The sequence below is a fragment of the Drosophila miranda genome (genome assembly GCF_003369915.1).
Source record: "Drosophila miranda strain MSH22 chromosome Y unlocalized genomic scaffold, D.miranda_PacBio2.1 Contig_Y2_pilon, whole genome shotgun sequence".
NCBI classification, from domain to species: Eukaryota; Metazoa; Arthropoda; class Insecta; order Diptera; family Drosophilidae; genus Drosophila; species Drosophila miranda.
Window position 1 is genome coordinate 19,017,612 of NW_022881614.1, and position 19,382 is coordinate 19,036,993.

Consider the following 19,382-nt stretch of genomic DNA (forward strand, 5'->3'; position numbering starts at 1 on the left):
CAGTCTTGGAATCGGACCACATGTGGACACATTTGGGGTTGACGTCGTGACCCTCAAGAATACATTTCCTGAGACGAGTTCCTAGCACTGCCGCCTGTAGCTCGAGCCTGGGTATGGTCGATAGTTTCATTGGGGCACACTTGGTCTTTCCCATTATAAATGCGGACTTCCATCCAGATTTCGAACGTATGCGCCAGTATCCAACTCCTGCATAAGCTGACTCACTCGCATCGCAAAATATGTGTAGTTCAATTGGATCCCCAAAGAACTCTTCAGCGTAACATCGGGGTATCCTTATCTTGCATGCTTGGCTTAGGCTGCGCAACCAACATTTCCATTGCTTTATATCGTCGCCCTCAATTGGCTGGTCCCACCCTGTTCGCCTTTGCCATATTGACTGCAGAAGCAGTTTAGCGATCAGGGAATATTCGGCTAGAATTCCAAATGGGTCAAACACAGACATAACCACTCGCAATACTTCTCGCTTAGACGGTATTCTTGATTCTGAAAAGATTGATGCGTCAATTTTGTTAAACGAAAGTGAGAACCCAAATTCGTCGCTGCGTGTACACAAGTACATTCCCAGGACCTTTTGATAATGCGAAGATTCATCCCTATCAAGAGTTATGGGTTCAGCTACTTGTTCGTTACCAAAAACCTTGTTGAAGAATTTCGAATTGGACACAAACTTTCTCAGTTCGAATCCTCCCTTTTTGTGAATGTCAACTATCTCCTTCACGACTCTCACAGCCGATTCTTCGGATGAAAAACAATGCACCAAATCGTCCACATAATGGTTGTAGTGTATTGACACTCAGACTTAAGCACGCGTTGTCTTCAAGATTCTCTTTTATTCTATCTCACTTGGATGGTGTGACCGTATATAGATATTAATATAATACCTAACACGCCTCTCCTTAGATGTTTAATATACATGTCATTTACAAATCTATTTTCTTATAACAATTTGATTTGTGTACTTAATCTAATTAGCGTATATAAAATTTATGTGATTTCGTATTTTTCTTTCTTCTTAATCTGTTTAATATTTGTTTCAGTGTTTAATTTGTACATAATTTGATTTCATAATTCCTTTCTTTATATTATTTTATTGTTAAATACGCTTTACTACCTTCCCTGCCTCACGTGGTCTCAACTCTCTCCTGGTGGGTGTTGGTTGAGAAACTATTTGTTCATTGTTGGTTTTGGAATTGTCATCTACTGAACAATTGCTTTCGACATCAGGTGTTTTCGCATTAGGCGATGTATGATTGTTAGTGCTTTGGTTTCTAATTTGATCCAGGTGACGTTTTTTTTCTCTGTTATTGTTCGCCAAAATACAACAATACGAACGCGGGCCCAGTTGTTGTTTTACAGTTGCCTGAGTCCAGCTTGCTTTGTTAGGATTTTTGTAGTCCCTAACCATAACTTTTTGACCCTTTAAAAATTCTGTGCTTCGTCTACCTTTGTGATTTACAACACACTCAGTCTGTTTTTTATTTATTATGCTTTCGACCGTAGGTGGTTTTAACAACGAAAATCTTGTTTTTAGTGTACGACCAAAAAATAATTTAGCAGGAGATTCGCCCGTAGTACAATGAATCGTATTTCGGTAATCGATCAAAAATCTATTTAAAATTGTATTAAAATCTTGTCTTTCATTAGCCTTTATGTTTGCATATAGTGATTTCTTAACAGTCTTTACAAAATTTTCTGCTTGACCATTAGTCGCTGGATGTCCTGGAGCAGTAAAAATGTGATTAACACCATTGTTTTTCATAAACGTTTTAAAATCATCAGAAGTAAACTGTCGTCCATTGTCACTAACTAACACGTCTGGTAAACCATATCGACAAAATACTTCTCTAGGCTTGTTGATAGTAAACAATGAAGTTATTTCCTTCGTTTTGAATACTTCTGCCCATTTTGTATAAGAATCTATAATAACCAATAAATGAAAACCTCTAATTGGTCCTGCAAAGTCTATGTGTACTCGACTCCAAGCCTTTCCTGTGGATTTCCACGGTATTAACAGACTCTTTTCTGGACTTGATTGTAGTTCCTGACAAGGAATACAATCTCGAATTAATTTCTCAATTTCAGAATCCATGCAAGGCCACCACACATAAGAACGTGCTAACATTTTGGTTTTTACTATTCCCAAATGCGATGCATGAAATTCTGCTAAAATAGCTTGTCTCAGTTTGGTTGGAATTACTACTCTGTGTCCCCATAAGATACAATCATATTCCACTGAAAGTTCATTTGTTTTAGAGATGTAGGCAGAAAACTCGCTGCCTTTTAATCTTGTCTTCGAACCAGTGTTAATTGCCTCACAAACTTTTGATAATATTGGGTCACGTCGTGTTTCACGAGCTATTTCTTTGAAGCTAATTTTGAACACCTTTTCGGACTGTATAAAATGTATGTAATTATAGTCTTCGTTTGGTACAGCCGTTTCCCATTGAGGCATTCTTGAGAGTCCATCTGCTATATTTATGGTCCCCTTTATGTGTTCAACTGTATATTGAAAACCTGACAAAGTCAGTGCCCATCTTTGCATTCGTGCAGAGGCCATCAATGGAAGTCCTTTCAGGTCTCCAAATATGCTTAGTAATGGTTTGTGATCTGTTCGAAGGATGAACTTGTTTCCTAAAAGATACTGTCTTAATTTACTCACACAGAACACTATAGCCAGGGCCTCTTTCTCGATTGTACTGTAATTATGCTCGCTTTTGGATAATGCTCTTGATACAAATGCTATTGGTTTGATATCTTCATTGCATTTATGTGATAAAACACCTGAAACTGCATGACTGCTAGCATCAGTCGTTAATACTAACGGTTGATCTGGGTTGTAGTGAACTAAAACTTGTTCAGAAGTTACTTCTTTCTTTACCTCTTCATATGCACTCTGACATTCGCGTGTCCAATTAAATTTTGTATTTTTCTTTAATAATGCATATAAAGGACTCATTATCTGAGCGAAATTATTGATAAACTTTGAATAATAATTTACCATGCCTATGAAAGCTCTAAGCTGTGATACGTTTTCCGGAGCCGGTGCAAGCAATACACTCGCAACTCTATCATTGTTTTTGCTCAGTCCTATCCTGTCAATTGAAAATCCTAGGTAACAAATTTTGGATTTAAAGAACTCACATTTCTTGTCATTTAATTTAAGTCCAACTGATTTCAGTTTTCTAAGTACAGCTTTTAGGTTTGAAATATGTTCTTGAAGATCTCGTCCTGTAACTGTTATGTCATCTTGATAAACCACAACTCCTCGCATACCCTGAAACAACCCTTCCATTGTTTTTTGAAAAATAGCTGCTGCAGTTTTTATACCAAATGGTAAGCGTTTAACTTTCAATAGTCCAATATGTGTGCTCCAAGTACACAAATTTTGAGATTGCTCATCTAAATTTAGCTGATTGTAAGCATTTGACAGGTCAAGTTTTGAATACAGTGTACCCCCTTCAAGCGCTGCAAAAATGTCGTCTATTCGAGGTAGTGGATACTTTACGTCGATCAAAGACCGGTTTAATGTAACCTTATAGTCACCACAAATTCGTATGTCACCGTTTGGTTTTAAAATCGGTACCAAAGGTGTTGCCCATTCAGAACTAACAACTTGCTCTAAAATTCCATCATCTATGAATTTTCGTAACTGCACTTCAATCTTTTCTTTCCATGCTAATGGTACTGACCTAGGCTTGAAAAATATTGGTTTTGCATCTTCTTTTAATAGTAACGATATCGTATTCGTAGTATATGAACCTAAACGAGGCTCAAAAACTTCAGCAAACTCCGATTTAATCTGTTCTGTAATTACAGAATTTGGTTCATTTACGTACACATTGTTCACCTGCATTAACTCAAAATTAAAAGCTCTCAAAAATGTTCTACCTAGCAAAGGTGGACTCACTGCATTGGTTACAACAACAACAATTTGTTTTTTTAGACCTCGATATTCGATCGTTGCATCGTACTCACCAATAACTTTGATTGAATCTCCATTGTAATCTACATATGGAACTAGACATTTTCTAAGTGGTCTGCTGGTATTTAAGCTTTCGTAAAATGTTTTTGGAACCAATGTGCACGGTGCACCAGTGTCGCAAGCAATTTTCGTTATGTTTCCATCAATTTTTACAGGTAAATAATATACTCCATTAGTTGAGGTTGTATCAACGCTATAGATAGAAAAGTTATAATTATCATTATCAAAATTATTATCAGAATAGGTGTCATGTTTTGTTTGAGATACATAATTTACGGATTTTTTTGATTTATTTTTACAAATGCTCGCCAAGTGACCTGTTTTTCCACAGCTGTGACATTTGCATGCCTTATACTTGCAATTGTTTGAGTTATGATTTCGCCAGCCACAGTGTGTGCATGGCTGCTGCTTCTTTTCTCTGCCAGCGTCGCAGTCGTTTTCGCCGTCGCCGTCACCGTCGCTTCTGCCGCCTCTGTAACTCACGTTTCGGTTGCCCTTGAAATGACTTCTGCCGTTGCTCTTTGCTTGATCTCTGTTCTCGCCTCTTTGCCTCTGCCATTGACTAGTCCCGTTCTTTTGATGCATGTAGTTGACGTTGTGTTCTGTCTTCCTTGTGCTGATCTTCGTCTCCATGATCATCGCCTTCTTGAGTGCATCAGCCAGAGTTAGATTTTCGTCTTCTTCACATATTCTTTCATATATAGGGTTGGGAAGGCTCATCACAAATTGGTTTAATACAAACGCTTCCAGATTTGAGCCAAATTTTTATTCCAATGCCAATTGTTTAACTCGAGCATACCACTCCGCTACAGTCTCATCTTCACTTTTTGTGGACATGTGAAATTTTTTTCTTTCTCTGAATATGAGTGTAGGTGGTGTGTAGTGTGTTTTTAAAATTTCACATAATTCTTTGTATGCTTTTGATACGGGTGATACCGGATTGCACAAACTATGTAGTACAGTGTAAGCCGCTGTACCGATCGACTTCAACAAAACTGCCTTTTTTGTGTTTTCCTCTTTCACATTCAATTCGCACAAATGTATGTCGAATTTTTCCTTCCAAATGCAGAACGTTTCTTGGTGTGGCGAAAACTCAGCAATTGTTGCCATTTGATAGAATGTTGGTGCTTCATTTTTCGTCATGTTGCTATTCATATATTATATGCACTTTTAACATGTGTATGTATATTAATACATTTTATCCCATCCTCGTCGCCAATTATGTAGTGTATTGACACTCAGACTTAAGCACGCGTTGTCTTCAAGATTCTCTTTTATTCTATCTCACTTGGATGGTGTGACCGTATATAGATATGTATTAATATAATACCTAACAATGGTTTTTAATAATGGCATTCACCGCATCTGGATACGATTCCTTAAATTCAAGTGCGTTTCTATTTTTCACATATTGAGCAGAGGCCGGTGAACATTTGGCTCCAAAGGTGATGACCTGCATTTCATACTCCTTCATCTCGTCGCCTGGATTCATCCTCCATAGTATGCGTTGGGCACATCGATCCTCCTTTCGTATTATGACTTGGTGGAACATTTCTGCTATGTCAGCACAGACTCCAATCGGTTTCTGTCTGAACCTCATAAGAATGTCCGTTAAGGATTGATACCCGTCGGGGCCAGTCATGAGCATGGAGTTTAACGACACTCCATCGACTTCTGCAGCCGCGTCGAAAACAATTCTCAACTTGCCGGGCTTGTTAGGATTTAAGACCCCAAAATGAGGCAGGAACCATTCTTTTTTCTTGTCCACTTCCAGTTCATTGCTTGTGATATGCCGAATGTATGAATTTTCTTCGTATGCTTCCATCAGGTCGCAGTATTTTCTGTAGTACTCTGGATCATGTAAGTTAATTTTATCCTTATTCGAAGGACAAAATAAAAGATTATTTTGATTCTGTTCACTTTAGCGAAGTGCTTTTATTGAATATCAGAATGTGACTGCTTAAATCTAGAATTATAATTCTTAAAGAAACCTATCGATGAACGCGGCAGAGGAACTTCGGCAGAGGCCGAATTGTTGGGGTCTTCAGAATTATTATAGGCGGCGGCGTCAGTGGCGACAGCGGAGTTGCAGTTATTGACCGGCAATCGGAAGCCAATGTTGCTGGTCGATGTTGGGGGTGAAGAACAGCGGAGTCATCAGAAATGCATTGTCGACATTATCGCAGTCGCGACGTCGAAGACGGGGTGGGGGCGATGGTTTCTCGTGAAGTGCTGACTTGAAGTGGAGCGCATAAGCACTTTCAGAAATACAATGTTTCGGTTCTTGCTTTAGGCAGGAAATGGTTTTTACTTTTTGTGTAAATTGTGACAGAATTCTTGCGCATTGTTATTACAATTGGGTAATAAACTATTGGGCAAGAATTTTTATACTTTTTTCTGTTTTAATTGGAAATAAGAGTATTGAACTCTTAGGGTGTTAACTCTTCCCCTCTTATTTCATTTGTCCTCAAATGAATTTTTAGAAATATGGTATGTTATTAAATTCAAGATTTTGTTTTGTGTTTGTTGGTATCTTTGTATCGGTTTTGATTTTGATGTCTGGTATTTCTGGAGGAATGTTGAGTATCACTTTTTGTGGTTTTCGACACACATGTGATATTATGATCAGTATTATTGCAATTGTAAATAGCGTAATAAGAGTCATACTATTTATTGAGGAGTGAGTTTGAAGGAAGTTTAAGTGTTTCGTATTGTTGATGTGAAGATCATCGAGTTCTTTGAGAGAAAGTATTTTTATGCGTTTTCCTTGCAATGGGCCTACTTGTACCATTGGAGTTTGTGGTTTGGTTATAGTTTTGTGAATGTTTGTAAATTTCTTTTCGTTAATGTTTATTGTATCGTTCCTGTTCGGGCCAGCCGCTGAAGAATAACCGTAACTTTAACATTATTATTGTATGAGCAGAGAGAGCCGCCTATGTTGTAAAACGTTGATCACTTTGATCTAACGCCGTCGTCTATAGTTTAGTTCTATGCTAACCCCTCTGCGCATGGTTGCATATCGATCTCGCATAAGGTTTATCTGGCAATAGCAAGCAATCGGCTTCCGCTAAGACACCAAGATTAAATACGAATTATAAAGTTTAACCCGAAATCTCTTTTCATTTTTGAAACACATAGGTGCCAAAAAAGCTTGGCATCTCAAACAGTTCCAGTACTTTAGTAAGTACGTGCCCCTTAGTTTTTCATAGCCGTTTTGCCATTTTATTGTTCCGTTGAAGTTATTTAGGAGGAGTGAGTCGGAATCTATTTCTTCTATAGGTTCGATGTGTTCTGCATTGCTGTAGTTACACGAGGAATCTTTCCCTATCAATAATCTACTAATACAGTTATCGTGGTTTAAGTTGATTACATTATTCATTATTCATTAATAAATATTTCTTGGAAAGGTAAATTAACAATGAGGTTTTTTCGGACGACCGGTCGAATAATGATATCTTTATAGGTTTCTTTGTCTAACTTAGGGATCTTAATAATATAGAGTAATGTGTTTTTATACCCGATACTTAAAATGAGTATTGGGGTATATTAGATTTGTGGTAAAAGTGGATGTGTGTAACGTCCAGAAGGAATCGTTTCCGACCCCATAAAGTATATATATTCTTGATCAGCATCAATAGCCGTGTCGATTGAGCCATGTCTGTCTGTCCGTCTGTCCGTCCGTCCGTCTGTCCGTCCCCTTCAGCGCCTAGTGCTCAAAGACTATAAGAGCTAGAGCAACGATGTTTTGTATTCAGACTTCTGTGATATGTCACTAGTACAAAAATATTTCAAAACTTCGCGCCGCCCACTTCCGCCCCCACAAAGGGCGAAAATCTGTGGCATCCACATTTTTAAAGATACGATAAAACCAAAAACGCAGAATCTTAGAGGATGACTATATGTTCGAGAGTGTAAAATCTCAACCAGATCGTATAATTATTATAGCCAGAATCAAGAAAACAATTTCATTCTTTCTCGCTCTGTCTCTCTCTAACACACAGGTTTCATAGTCGGTTTTGCCAATTGCAAAATATGAGTTCAAGGATCTCAGAACCTATAAGAGCCAGAGCAACCAAATTTGGTATCCACACTCCTGTGATATCTGACCTTCACCGTTTTGTGTCCAAATTTCGCCACACCCCCTTCCGCCCACGCAAAGGACGAAAATCTGGGGCATCCACAAATCTCAGAGACTATTAAGGCTAGAGTAACCAAATTTGGTATCCGCACTTCTGTTAGATCTCACTATAAAACGTATATCTCAGAATTTCGCCCCACCCCCTTCCGCCCCCACAAAGGACGAAAATCTGTTGCATCCACAATATTGCACATTCGAGAAAACTAAAAACGCAGAATCATAGAAAATGACCATATCTGTCAGATTGCTGAATCTGGATCAGATCGGATCATTTTTGTAGCCAAAAGCAAGAAATCAATTTTCAGTGGCTACGCAGCGCCCGACGTCACGCTCAGACTGATTTTCTGTCTCTCTCGTACGCACTCTTTGTCGTGTCGTTTAAGATTAGCGGCGTCTGCCGGAGGAGAGCCACACTGTCTTAGTATCGGGTATAACTGTAGAGTTGCGGTGTCCGCAGCAACTCACAACGTTCCAACTCGTTTTATTGTATTCAAGAGTCTATTGATTATTTCTGTGAGTTTGTTTATTCGTTTCTCAAATTGTGTATTTATTACTATTTGCTTATTATAATTTGAAATTATATCATAAAGATTATTTTGGATCATATTTAGGTCATCATGATCGGGACTTCCGGCTATATATTTCCATGCCGTGCCGATCATATCTATAGATCTACTGTGTCGAGTGGGTATAAGTGTATTTAATATAAGGTAAGTTTGGTTTATTTCATGGTCCAAGGTATTATAAAAATCATTATTTTTTAGGTCTTTTTCTATGTACCAAAGAGTTTGGTCTAGAGTTTGTTTTATTAGTGTTAAATCTATGACATGAATTAGTTTTGTATGTTCTGAGGTTAGTTTGCCTGTTTTAGTATGAATGGTTAAAACATGGCTATCGGTATAGTTGGTTATTTCGATAGATCCAGCTAATAATTGTAGGAGGAGTAATGATGTTATCAATCTGGAAGAGAATGAAGAATATCGTAAAAAAATTGTATTTTCGGGTATTTTCCGATTCGTGGTGCTATAATCGGATGGAACCCGCAATCGGATAAATCTTTTAGTTTTGGGTGTAGTTATTTCATATAATATAACCTTTAGTCATTTTAATACGGACATGAACATGGACCTATGAATATCGGACAGTTATTAACTTTTTATGTTACTTTTGTGAACAATTTTTCCTGACACAGTTTTAATTGTAGTGTTATTGTCTTCTTTTACTGTTTCTTTTTCAAATCTTGGAGACAATTTTGATCCTAACCGTGTGTTTATTTTTACGAATATTTCTTGACCTGGTGAGTATAGTATTATCGGTTTTTTTTTCTTGTTGTGATTTTTCAAATCCGAGTCCTGTTTGTTTTTAAGTTTGTCAATATTATTTTGTCGGCTTATTTCGTATTGGTCAGGATTTGTTGTTACGTTTCTACCAAAGAATACTTTTAACGGTTTTCTGTTGGTTACTGAGTGTATCGAGAAATTGTACTCGTAAATGGCCTGATTCAGAAATTCTTGAAATGTGCTATAGATTCCTTTACTTTTTAAACACCGCATTATTTCTGAGAGGGTGGAATGGAATCTTTCTACCTGTCCATTTACTGAGCTTTTGTATGGTGGAGCTGTAAATATCTGAATTCCCAATTGGTCTTTCACCATAAACGTTATGGAAGCTGAATTTAAGGATTTTTCATTGTCAATTACTACATTTTTTGGCACGCCGAAATAAAACAGAATATCATGCAGGGATGGTTTTATATCTTCGATGGATTTGGATTTGATGATTCTTCCTTGGGCTAATTTGGAAAATTTGTCTATTGCTGTCAAAACTAAATTTCTTTCTGTGGAATAAATATCAATGTGAATAGTGTGACCTGGATATTGTGGTATTGGTGTTTCCACGATTTCGGGATTAGTGGGGTGTCTGTCGTATTTTACTTCCTTACAAATCTGACACTGCTTTACTATAGTGGAAATTTTCTGTTTCATTTTTGGAAAATATAATTTTTCGATGAGTTGTTTTTGATTTTCTACGGCTTTCCTGTGGGCCTTGTTGTGAACTTTTAAGATCTCTTCTTCTTGTTGGCTTTCGTTACTTAGATCTTCTACTCTACTTTGTGTGAATCTAACTTTGTATTGGAAGAAATTTGATGGGTATATTTTTGGATTTGTCCCATAATATGTTCGGTTGTTTGAATTCCATTAATAACGGAGGGGTTAAGGTATTTTTTTATTATTTGTAATAAATCAGCTTCGGTGAATGTGTTTTGTGTAATTTCATGTCGATGAAATGTTGGAAATGGTATACTAAATTTGTAATTATTTTCGTTTCCTGGAATAATAAAGATTTGGTTTTTAAAAGCATTTATTGGTATTTCCATACTATGAATTAACCTTTCGGAGGAACTTTGGCTACTATGTTGTGTCGTGATGGAGTTTATCTCCTTGATTCTGGACAAAGAGTCAGCTACTACATTGGCTTTTCCTGGTTTGTAGATTAGCTGATAGTCGTACTCTTCCAAAAATGTTCTCCATCGTTTTATTCTCGCGTTTCCATTCCAATCGCTCATGGAATGGGTTAAGGGTTGATGGTCGGTGTAAATTTTTACCTTTGCTCCCCCATAGAGATAATTTCTCAAAGACTTCAATGACCATATTATTGCTAGCATTTCTTTTTCGTTTGCTGCATAATTTTCTTCGGCTTTCGAAAGGGTTCGGGAAATGAAGGATATTGGTTTGTCATTTTGAGCAAGAACTGCTCCTAATGCGAAATTTGAGGCATTTGTTGTGAGTTGAAACTCTTTATTGAAATCTGGGTATTGTAAAATGACTTCTGTCGAAATGAGGGTGTTCTTGAGTTTTTTTGAAAGCTTCCATTGCCTCTGGGTCAAGGTGAATGATTTTTTTGCTCGAATTGTTTTTAGATACGCGACCATTTTCCCCTCTTCATAATGAGGTAAGTGGTTTGGCTAGCATTGCATAGTCCTTTATGAATCTTCTATAGTAACCGGACAATCCAAGGAAGGGTCTGTGATCCTTTAATGTTTTCGGACAAGGATACTTGGAAATGGCTTCCACCTTTGCAGGATTGGTTTCTATGCCTCTATCGGAAATAATAAATCCTAAAAATTCTACTTTATTTTTAAAGAACTCGCATTTGTCGAGTTGGCATTTAATATTGGCTTGTTCAAGGGTATCGAATATGGTCGCGAGATTGTTAGCATGTGTTTTTTCATCTTTCCCAAAAATATTTATGTCGTCAATATAAATATAGCAGATTTCACCAATATGTGGTCGTAGGATATCGTCAAGGGTGCGTTGGAATATTGCCGGTGCATTTTTTAGTCCAAAGGGGAGACGTGTGAATTCGTATTTACCGTTGTTGATGGAGAATGCAGTTTTTTCGATATCTGATTTTTTTAATAGAATTTGATGGAAACCACTTTTAAGATCTAGTACTGAAAAGAACTTGTTGTTTCCTAGTTGTGCTAAAACTTCATTTATATTTGGAATGGGATATTTATCGGCAACAGTAACTAAATTTAGTTTCCTGTAGTCGATGACTACTCTGAATTTTTTCTTTTGAGAGGCATCCATTTTTTTCGGAACCAGCCATACGGGGGAATTGTACGGGGACCTAGATGGTCTAATTATCCCGTCATCTAGTAGTTCTTTTATTTGTTTCTCTACTTCTGTTTTGGTAGGGGGTAACATCGTGAATAAACTGGAGTATCAGAGGTGGTGCGGATATCTGCTTTAATGTTTGTGGTGTAAGTAAGTTTTCTGTTTGGATCTGCGAACAAATTAGAGTGTGTTTTAAAGAGGTTTTCAAGGTTTAGTTTTTGTGTTTCTGTTAGATGTTCTGTCCTATTGAATATGACATTCACTGCTTCCAAGAATTTTTCCTTTATCGGAATAACATGACCATTGTTTATTGTTAGTGTTCGTTTTTTTATGTCAATGACTGCTCCTAATTCTTTGAGGTAGTCATTTCCTAGTATGCCGTCAAATGATTTTAAGGTGGGTAACAGAAAGAATTTTACATTAATATTAGGGATATTGAAAAGGTTTGCAATTTTATGATGTGTTAATTTTATGCTACCACTAACGGTGATAGCGTTAAAAGTTTTTTGGTTTAAAATTGGGTTATTAACATGTTGGGGTTGAATATTGCTCTTATTAGAGCCGTTATCTACTAAGATTTTTAAGGTCTGTCCACTCCTCAATCTACACTCTATATAGGGTAGTGAGGAGTTTTTATACCCGATACTCAAAATGAGTATTGGGGTATATTAGATTTGTGGTAAAAGTGGATGTGTGTAACGTCCAGAAGGAATCGTTTCCGACCCCATAAAGTATATATATTCTGGATCAGCATCAAAAATATTTCAAAACTTCGCCCCGCCCACTTCCGCCCCCACAAAGGACGAAAATCTGTGGCATCCACATTTTTAAAGATACGATAAATATGTTCTAGAGTGTAAAATCTCAACCAGATCGTATAATTATTATAGCCAGAATCAAGAAAACAATTTCATTCTTTCTCGCTCTGTCTCTCTCTAACACACAGGTTTCATGGTCGGCTTTGCCAATTGCAAAATATGAGTTCAAGGATCTCAGAACCTATAAGAGCCAGAGCAACCAAATTTGGTATCCACACTCCTGTGATATCGGACCTTGACCGTTTCGTGTCCAAATTTCGCCACACCCCCTTCCGCCCCCGCAAAGGACGAAAATCTGGGGCATCCACAAATCTCAGAGACTATTAAGGCTAGAGTAACCAAATTTGGTATCCGCACTTCTGTTAGATCTCACTATAAAACCTATATCTCAGAATTTCGCCCCACCCCCTTCCGCCCCCACAAAGGACGAAAATCTGTTGCATCCACAATATTGCACATTCGAGAAAACTAAAAACGCAGAATCATAGATAATGACCATATCTATCAGATTGCTGGATCGGATCATTTTTATACCCAAAAGGAACAAATCAATTTGCAGTGGCTACGCAGCGCCTGACGTCACGCTCAGACTAATGTTCTGTCTCTCTCGCACGCACTCTTTGTCGTGTCGTTTAATATTAGCGGCGTCTGCCGCAGGAGAGCCATACTGACTAAGTATCGGCTATAACTGTAGAGTTGCGGTGTCCGCAGCAACTCACAGCGTTCCCCCTCGTTTCTATTACATTTTGAGTTGTTGGGGGTCGTTTTCCTGCTTGAAAATGCGGACGATTCATATAGTTGACATTTCTAGTATGGAGACTTGGATCTATCTCCATTGGTTCTGGTTTTGGCATTGGCTTTGGTGCGATCGGACGATTCGGAATGTTATTCTGAGGGAATTGTTGACGGGGATAACTCTGTGTAACTTGAGGTGTTTGGTAATTATAGTTTTGTCTGGGAGGAACTGAAGGCTTATATTGATTATACTGGTGGTACTGAAGAGGTTGCCTAAAGTTATTATAGTTGATATTTGATCGGGGTGCTGGAATTGGTTTTTGATTTGATCCCCTAAATCCAATAGTGGGTGCTTTGGCGTTAGCATAATTAGAACGATAGTTCTGGTTTTCTAATTTTAAACAAAGGTGTAGAGCTGATGGGAGGTCTGCTGGTTCTTTCATACCCAGGAGTCGAGGAAGATCTCCTCGTAGTCCTCTGACAAAAGTATCTAAAGCTTTATCGCGGTATAGTTTGGTCATTATTTGTTCTACTTCCCTTCCTAATTCCATGCAACCTATTTTATTTAGAATCAGTGACATTTGGTGATAAACGACTTGATGATAATCTTCCACTGACTGTTGATTTCCCTGCACTAGCATGGTCATCTGGTACTCTAATGTACTCAGGTCTCTCTTGTCACCATAGTGTAGGGTTAAACATTTGGAAATAGCATTCCAATTAAGAGGAATGTTGTATGATTCTAATGCCGTATCGGCATTTCCGACAATCTTGTTTCGAATGACTTGAAGGATCCCACCGTACTTTCGGGTTCCTACTATGTCTGCAAAGTCCCCTAGAATCCTATCTACTCCCTTTTTCCAGGAACTAAATTCGTTTAAGCTTCCCGAAAATTCCCGAATACTTTTCACTAAGTCGAACAACCGTATCTTTCGTAGTGATCAGACGTGTTTTTGTTTTGCGCTCCGCATTTTTTCCTTTTGTTTTGAATAAACAGCCGGTGTTTTCCTAACTAAATTCTAAATTTACTTCCTAACCAGACGACAATCTGGAAACCTATTCTATTACGCGAGTGCATGCCTTTTGATTTGTGTTAAAACATTATTTAACTTTTTATTTTTCGGCGTCGGCTTGTGCTTGTGCTTGTGTTTGTGTTGTTGCAGTGAGTGAGTACGCATTACATTGCATTTTAGTCCGCTCTCGTCTGGTAGCTTTTGTTGTTTTATCACTCTCTCGCTATCACCTCAACTTCAATAACTGTTCTTTCTCTCTCGCTCTTTAAACTTTCTGAGCAATAGCGCTCTCTGCTTAGTAGCTCTCGCTATAACCGCTCTCCACTCTGCTCTCTTTTTTTTTTACCAATTCCGCTTTGAGCGTTGTCTGGCACATTGGTCTGATACCAATTTGTTTTGCAAACAATAGTATATATATAAATAAATAATAAAATAAAATGGAATACGCTGTGGTCTGTGCCAAAAAAAGCTGTAAGAAGCAGATCACCCACGATCAGCCGAATGTCCCCTGCTGGCTCTGCGACAGCGTAGTGCACGCAAAATGCGCTGGATTTTCTGGCCTCGTGAGTGATGCTATAGCCAAACGTAATGGCTTGCATTACAGTTGCGAGGCATGCCGTGCGGTGGAGAAAGACATGGTGGCTTTCATGAGGCAGACGCGGAGTGGCTTTAAGGAGCTGACCGTTGGTTTTAAAAACCAATACGATCGGCTCCTAGCCATGGAGGCTCAGTTTAGCGGTTTAAAACTGCTGAATGAGTCTCCGAGGCGCAAAAAGGTCACTCCGCGGGATCTGCAATTGCCAACCGTCACTCAGCCGTGCGCCGCCGAAAAACTGACTCCGACCACTCCAAGTGTGCAGCAGTTGATCTCGTTTGCCACTCCAAGGGCAACGACAGCTGCTGGCGACGCAGATTCGGTAGCCGAATTCATCGCCTCGGAGAATGTGCAGCCAAGTACGTCTGCAGCGTCCGTGTCCGTGGTGTCCGCAAGTTCGCTAGTTGTCCCGTCTATACCGATCCCACCAGTAAATAGACGTTCCGGACCTCCGGATATTGCCACCACAGGTACTAGGCCTGTGGTGACTAAACCACTGGTGGGAGTCCCACCAAAACGACAAGTTTTTGTTTCACGGCTGGCCCCTGACCTCACATCTAATGATGTAATTGCTTTTATTCAAAGCAAAATAAAAGCCGTGGGTTTAAAGGTGGAGAAATTTAACTTCTCTTATGCCAGGGAGATAGCCTCGTTTAAGATAAGCATCTCCCCAACTCAATTTGACACCATTTGCTCCGCCAAATTTTGGCCGGAGCATTTGGTGGTGAAGGAGTTTAAGGCTAAGAAGAAGAATAGGCCCCCCATATCCCTTCCAAACCTTTCCAGTGTGCCACCCTCAACCTCAACCTCAACTTCCTCTTCCTCAACTTCCCGTCTTGCTTCCACCTTTCCAAAAAACTAACTTCTCTTTTAGTAACCTATCAGAATGTAAGAGGCTTGCGTAGTAAGCTCAGCATTCTTTTCCGGGATAGTGTTGCATTTGCTTCCCACGTTATTGTGTTTACTGAAACCTGGTTAAAGCCGGACATTCTTAGTTCCGAGGTTTTGGCAGGTCGGTACACAACTTTTAGAAAGGACCGTTCGTCTCGACGGGCAGGGGGGGTTCTAGTTGCAGTGGACTCTTACTTCACGTCGGAACACTTCACAGTCCAAGTTCAACAGGAACTGGAATTCCTGTGTGTAAAACTGATTCTTCCCGCTTTCGCTATATTCATTACTTGCTCGTATATCCCACCTTCTTCGGATATTTCAATTTATGAGCAGCACTTGTCCGCTTTAACCGCTGTTTCTTCCTCGCTATCTGATAAAGATCGTATGATAGTTCTTGGTGACTTCAACTTGCCAGGAACTGTTTGGTCTTCGGTAAACGAGTCTAGTATCCTAGTGCCCATGTCACGACATGACTTTGTTGACGGCTTGCTTGACCTATCCCTGTCTCAAGTCAACCATGTGAATAATTCCTTGGGTCGATTGCTTGATCTGTGCTTTGTATCGGATCCGACCATAGTGTTGTTAACCCGAGCCCTTCCGCTCACTATACCTGAAGACGCCTACCACCCTACTTTCGAGGTGTCGCTAGATATAGGACCAACTGTATTGGATCGGTCGAGTAGGCTGCCCGAACGTGTCCGCTGCTTTCGTAAAGCCGAGTTTGCGAAGCTTAATAACCTCATTAGGGATTTTGATTGGTCCGCTTTGTACTTGTGCACTGATATCATAAAAGGCACAAACATTTTTTACAATGCTCTTGGCACATTTTTCGATTCTTGTGTCCCGCTTTCTTGTCCGACTAGATCTGGAAAACCCCCTTGGTTTACCAAAGAGTTATCCAGTCTAAAAAACCTAAAATCAAGACTTTATAAAAAATTTCAAGAAGTGGGTTCTCCTACTTCTCACTCTCGCTATGTATTAGCTCGGTCAAACTTTTCAGTTCTTAATGCTCAATGCTATAAGAACTACCTATCTCGATGCAGGATACGTTTTTCTCAGGACCCTAAACAGTTTTACAGCTTCGTAAACAGTAAGCGTAGAACGTCCGCACACCCATCCTCGCTATCATTTTGTAATACGTCGGCAAATAATGATCAGGCAATTGCCGATCTTTTTGCCCAATTCTTCCAAACCACCTATTCTGAGGAAAGCTACTCTGGTCATCCGTACCCATACGGTTTACCGAGGTCGAACGGCATTTTCAGTCCCTTGTTAAATGAATGTTCCCTACTTCATGATCTTCGACTAGTTAAGCCGGTGTTTTCACCGGGTCCAGACGGGGTTCCAGGTTGTGTACTCAGGTACTGCGCCGAGGCTCTGTGTGGACCTTTGCTTAAACTATTCACCCTATCCATTGATTCTTCTTGCTTCCCCCCGATCTGGAAGGAATCGTTTATAATTCCTCTCCATAAAAAAGGTAGCAAGTCTGATGCAAAAAATTATAGAGGTATAGCAAAGTTATCCGCTATTCCTAAAATGTTTGAGAGGGTTTTAACTCCGCACTTGCAACATCTCTGCAAGTCACTTATATCTCCAACTCAGCATGGATTTATAAGGCGGCGATCAACCACCACGAACTTGTTAGAGTTTACCTCTTTCATTATTAAAGGCTTTCAAGGTAACTTACAGACGGATGTTATTTACACCGACTTTAGTAAAGCATTCGACTCTGTAAACCATTCCCTTTTAGCGCATAAACTTGACCTTTTAGGGTTTCCGCCCAACCTCCTGAGATGGATTTCTAGCTATCTTTGTTCTAGGTCTCAAAGAGTCCTCTTCAAAAACTCCCTCTCTTTCCCAGTAAAGGTTTCTTCGGGAGTACCACAAGGCAGCCATCTAGGCCCCTTACTCTTCACACTCTTTATTAATGACTTACCTTCAGTATTAACATACTCTCGAGTACTTATGTATGCGGATGATGTTAAACTCTGTGTCCAGTACAAGGACATTTCATTTCATTCTCGCTTGCAATCCGATCTCAATAACTTTCAGTCATGGTGTTGTGCAAACTTGTTACACCTTAATGCCTCGAAATGCAAAGTTATGACATTTCATCGTTCTAGCCCTTTGTTGGCTCCTTACACCCTATTTGGTGGTTCTCTTGAGAGAATTACCCTGGTGGATGATCTGGGTGTTATGTTAGACCCCAAGTTAAAGTTTTCCGAACACATTTCTACCATGGTAAATAAGGCCATGAGCGTGCTTGGGTTTATAAAGAGGTGGTCAAAGGAATTTGACGACCCCTATATAACAAAGACTCTCTATACCTCGCTTGTTCGTCCGATCTTAGAATACGGCTCCTGTGTATTGTGCCCTCAGTACAAAGTACACCAGGACCGTATAGAATCAGTACAGAAAAACTTTTTACTCTTTGCTCTGCGGGGCCTTAACTGGGATGCGGGTGTAAGACTCCCATCTTACTCTAGTAGACTACTATTAGTAAACCTCCCATCCTTAGTTAACCGTAGAAAAATGCTTGGTGTGATATTTATGCACAACTTGATCAGGGGTGACATAGACAGCCCTGATCTGTTGAGCCGCATAAACTTCACGATTCCTATTAGACTGACTAGAAATTTTATACCGTTGTTCCTTCCACTTTGTAGATCGAATTATTCCTTGCATGAACCGTTTAGGGTCTTATGCTCGGATTATAATTCCCTCTACCATATTATATCCACCACTAATTCTCTTCCTCTTATTAAATTATTAATCCTTACACACCTTTCTATTAATTAGTAACTGTAGTGGTATTTGTACTTTGATTGCATGCTTAGTTTCTTAGTAAGTTTAGTACTAATTTTCCTCGAATGTTAGTCTAATAGCTATCTTTCTTGCATGTTCGCGTTTGGTTCGGCTACGCGCCGCGCGTCATGCGGCAGCGCCCCTCGGTCGGTTGGGCGGGAGGAGGGCTGCGTTTTGCCTGGGATCCGCGCGTAACAGCCTTCTGCTGGTGTCACACGGGCCACTTGACGGTGCAGTAACTGCATCGCCTCTTGAAAGATGCAGTCATTGCATGTCAACGTCCACACAAGTCTGGGATTTTGTCGTAGTCACTCGCATGGTGAGGAAGTGCAGGGTTTACTTCTTGATCAACTGCGTTGAGGAAGTCGGTGTTAGGGTTAGGTGAGGCTCGTTCGAATAAAGTGTTCACTAACTTGGTTACGAAGGATGTAATTTCTTGCCTACTCATATTTGTACCAGCATTGGGGTCTTGAACCAGAACGGCAGGTCTGATTAGGTTATTAGGATTTGCCATTATGTGCAAGTATTAAGTATTTGTAAGATATGAAAATGGTTTTTGAAATATGTGAATAGGTATTTTGTTTGTTTTAGCTTTCGTAGGTTTGGGTTTTTATTTTCTTTTTCCTTTTGGGGTTTTTGTTTCCCGTTTTATAATTTTTTGTATCGCGCGGAAAATTTATTTTTATTTTTTTTAATTGATTCACTTTTGTGAATTTTTTCCTTCACTTTATTTTATTTTCACTTGAAAAAAATGTTTTTTGGTT

At 39.3% G+C, this 19,382-nt stretch overlaps 1 protein-coding gene across 1 annotated transcript in view; it reads right to left on the bottom strand.

Annotated features, from left to right (window-relative positions):
• The window catches only part of LOC117194183 (monocarboxylate transporter 13-like), a 45,640-nt gene that overhangs the window by 14,800 nt on the left and 11,458 nt on the right, over nt 1-19,382 (bottom strand). The gene's annotated exons all lie outside the window — the stretch shown is intronic.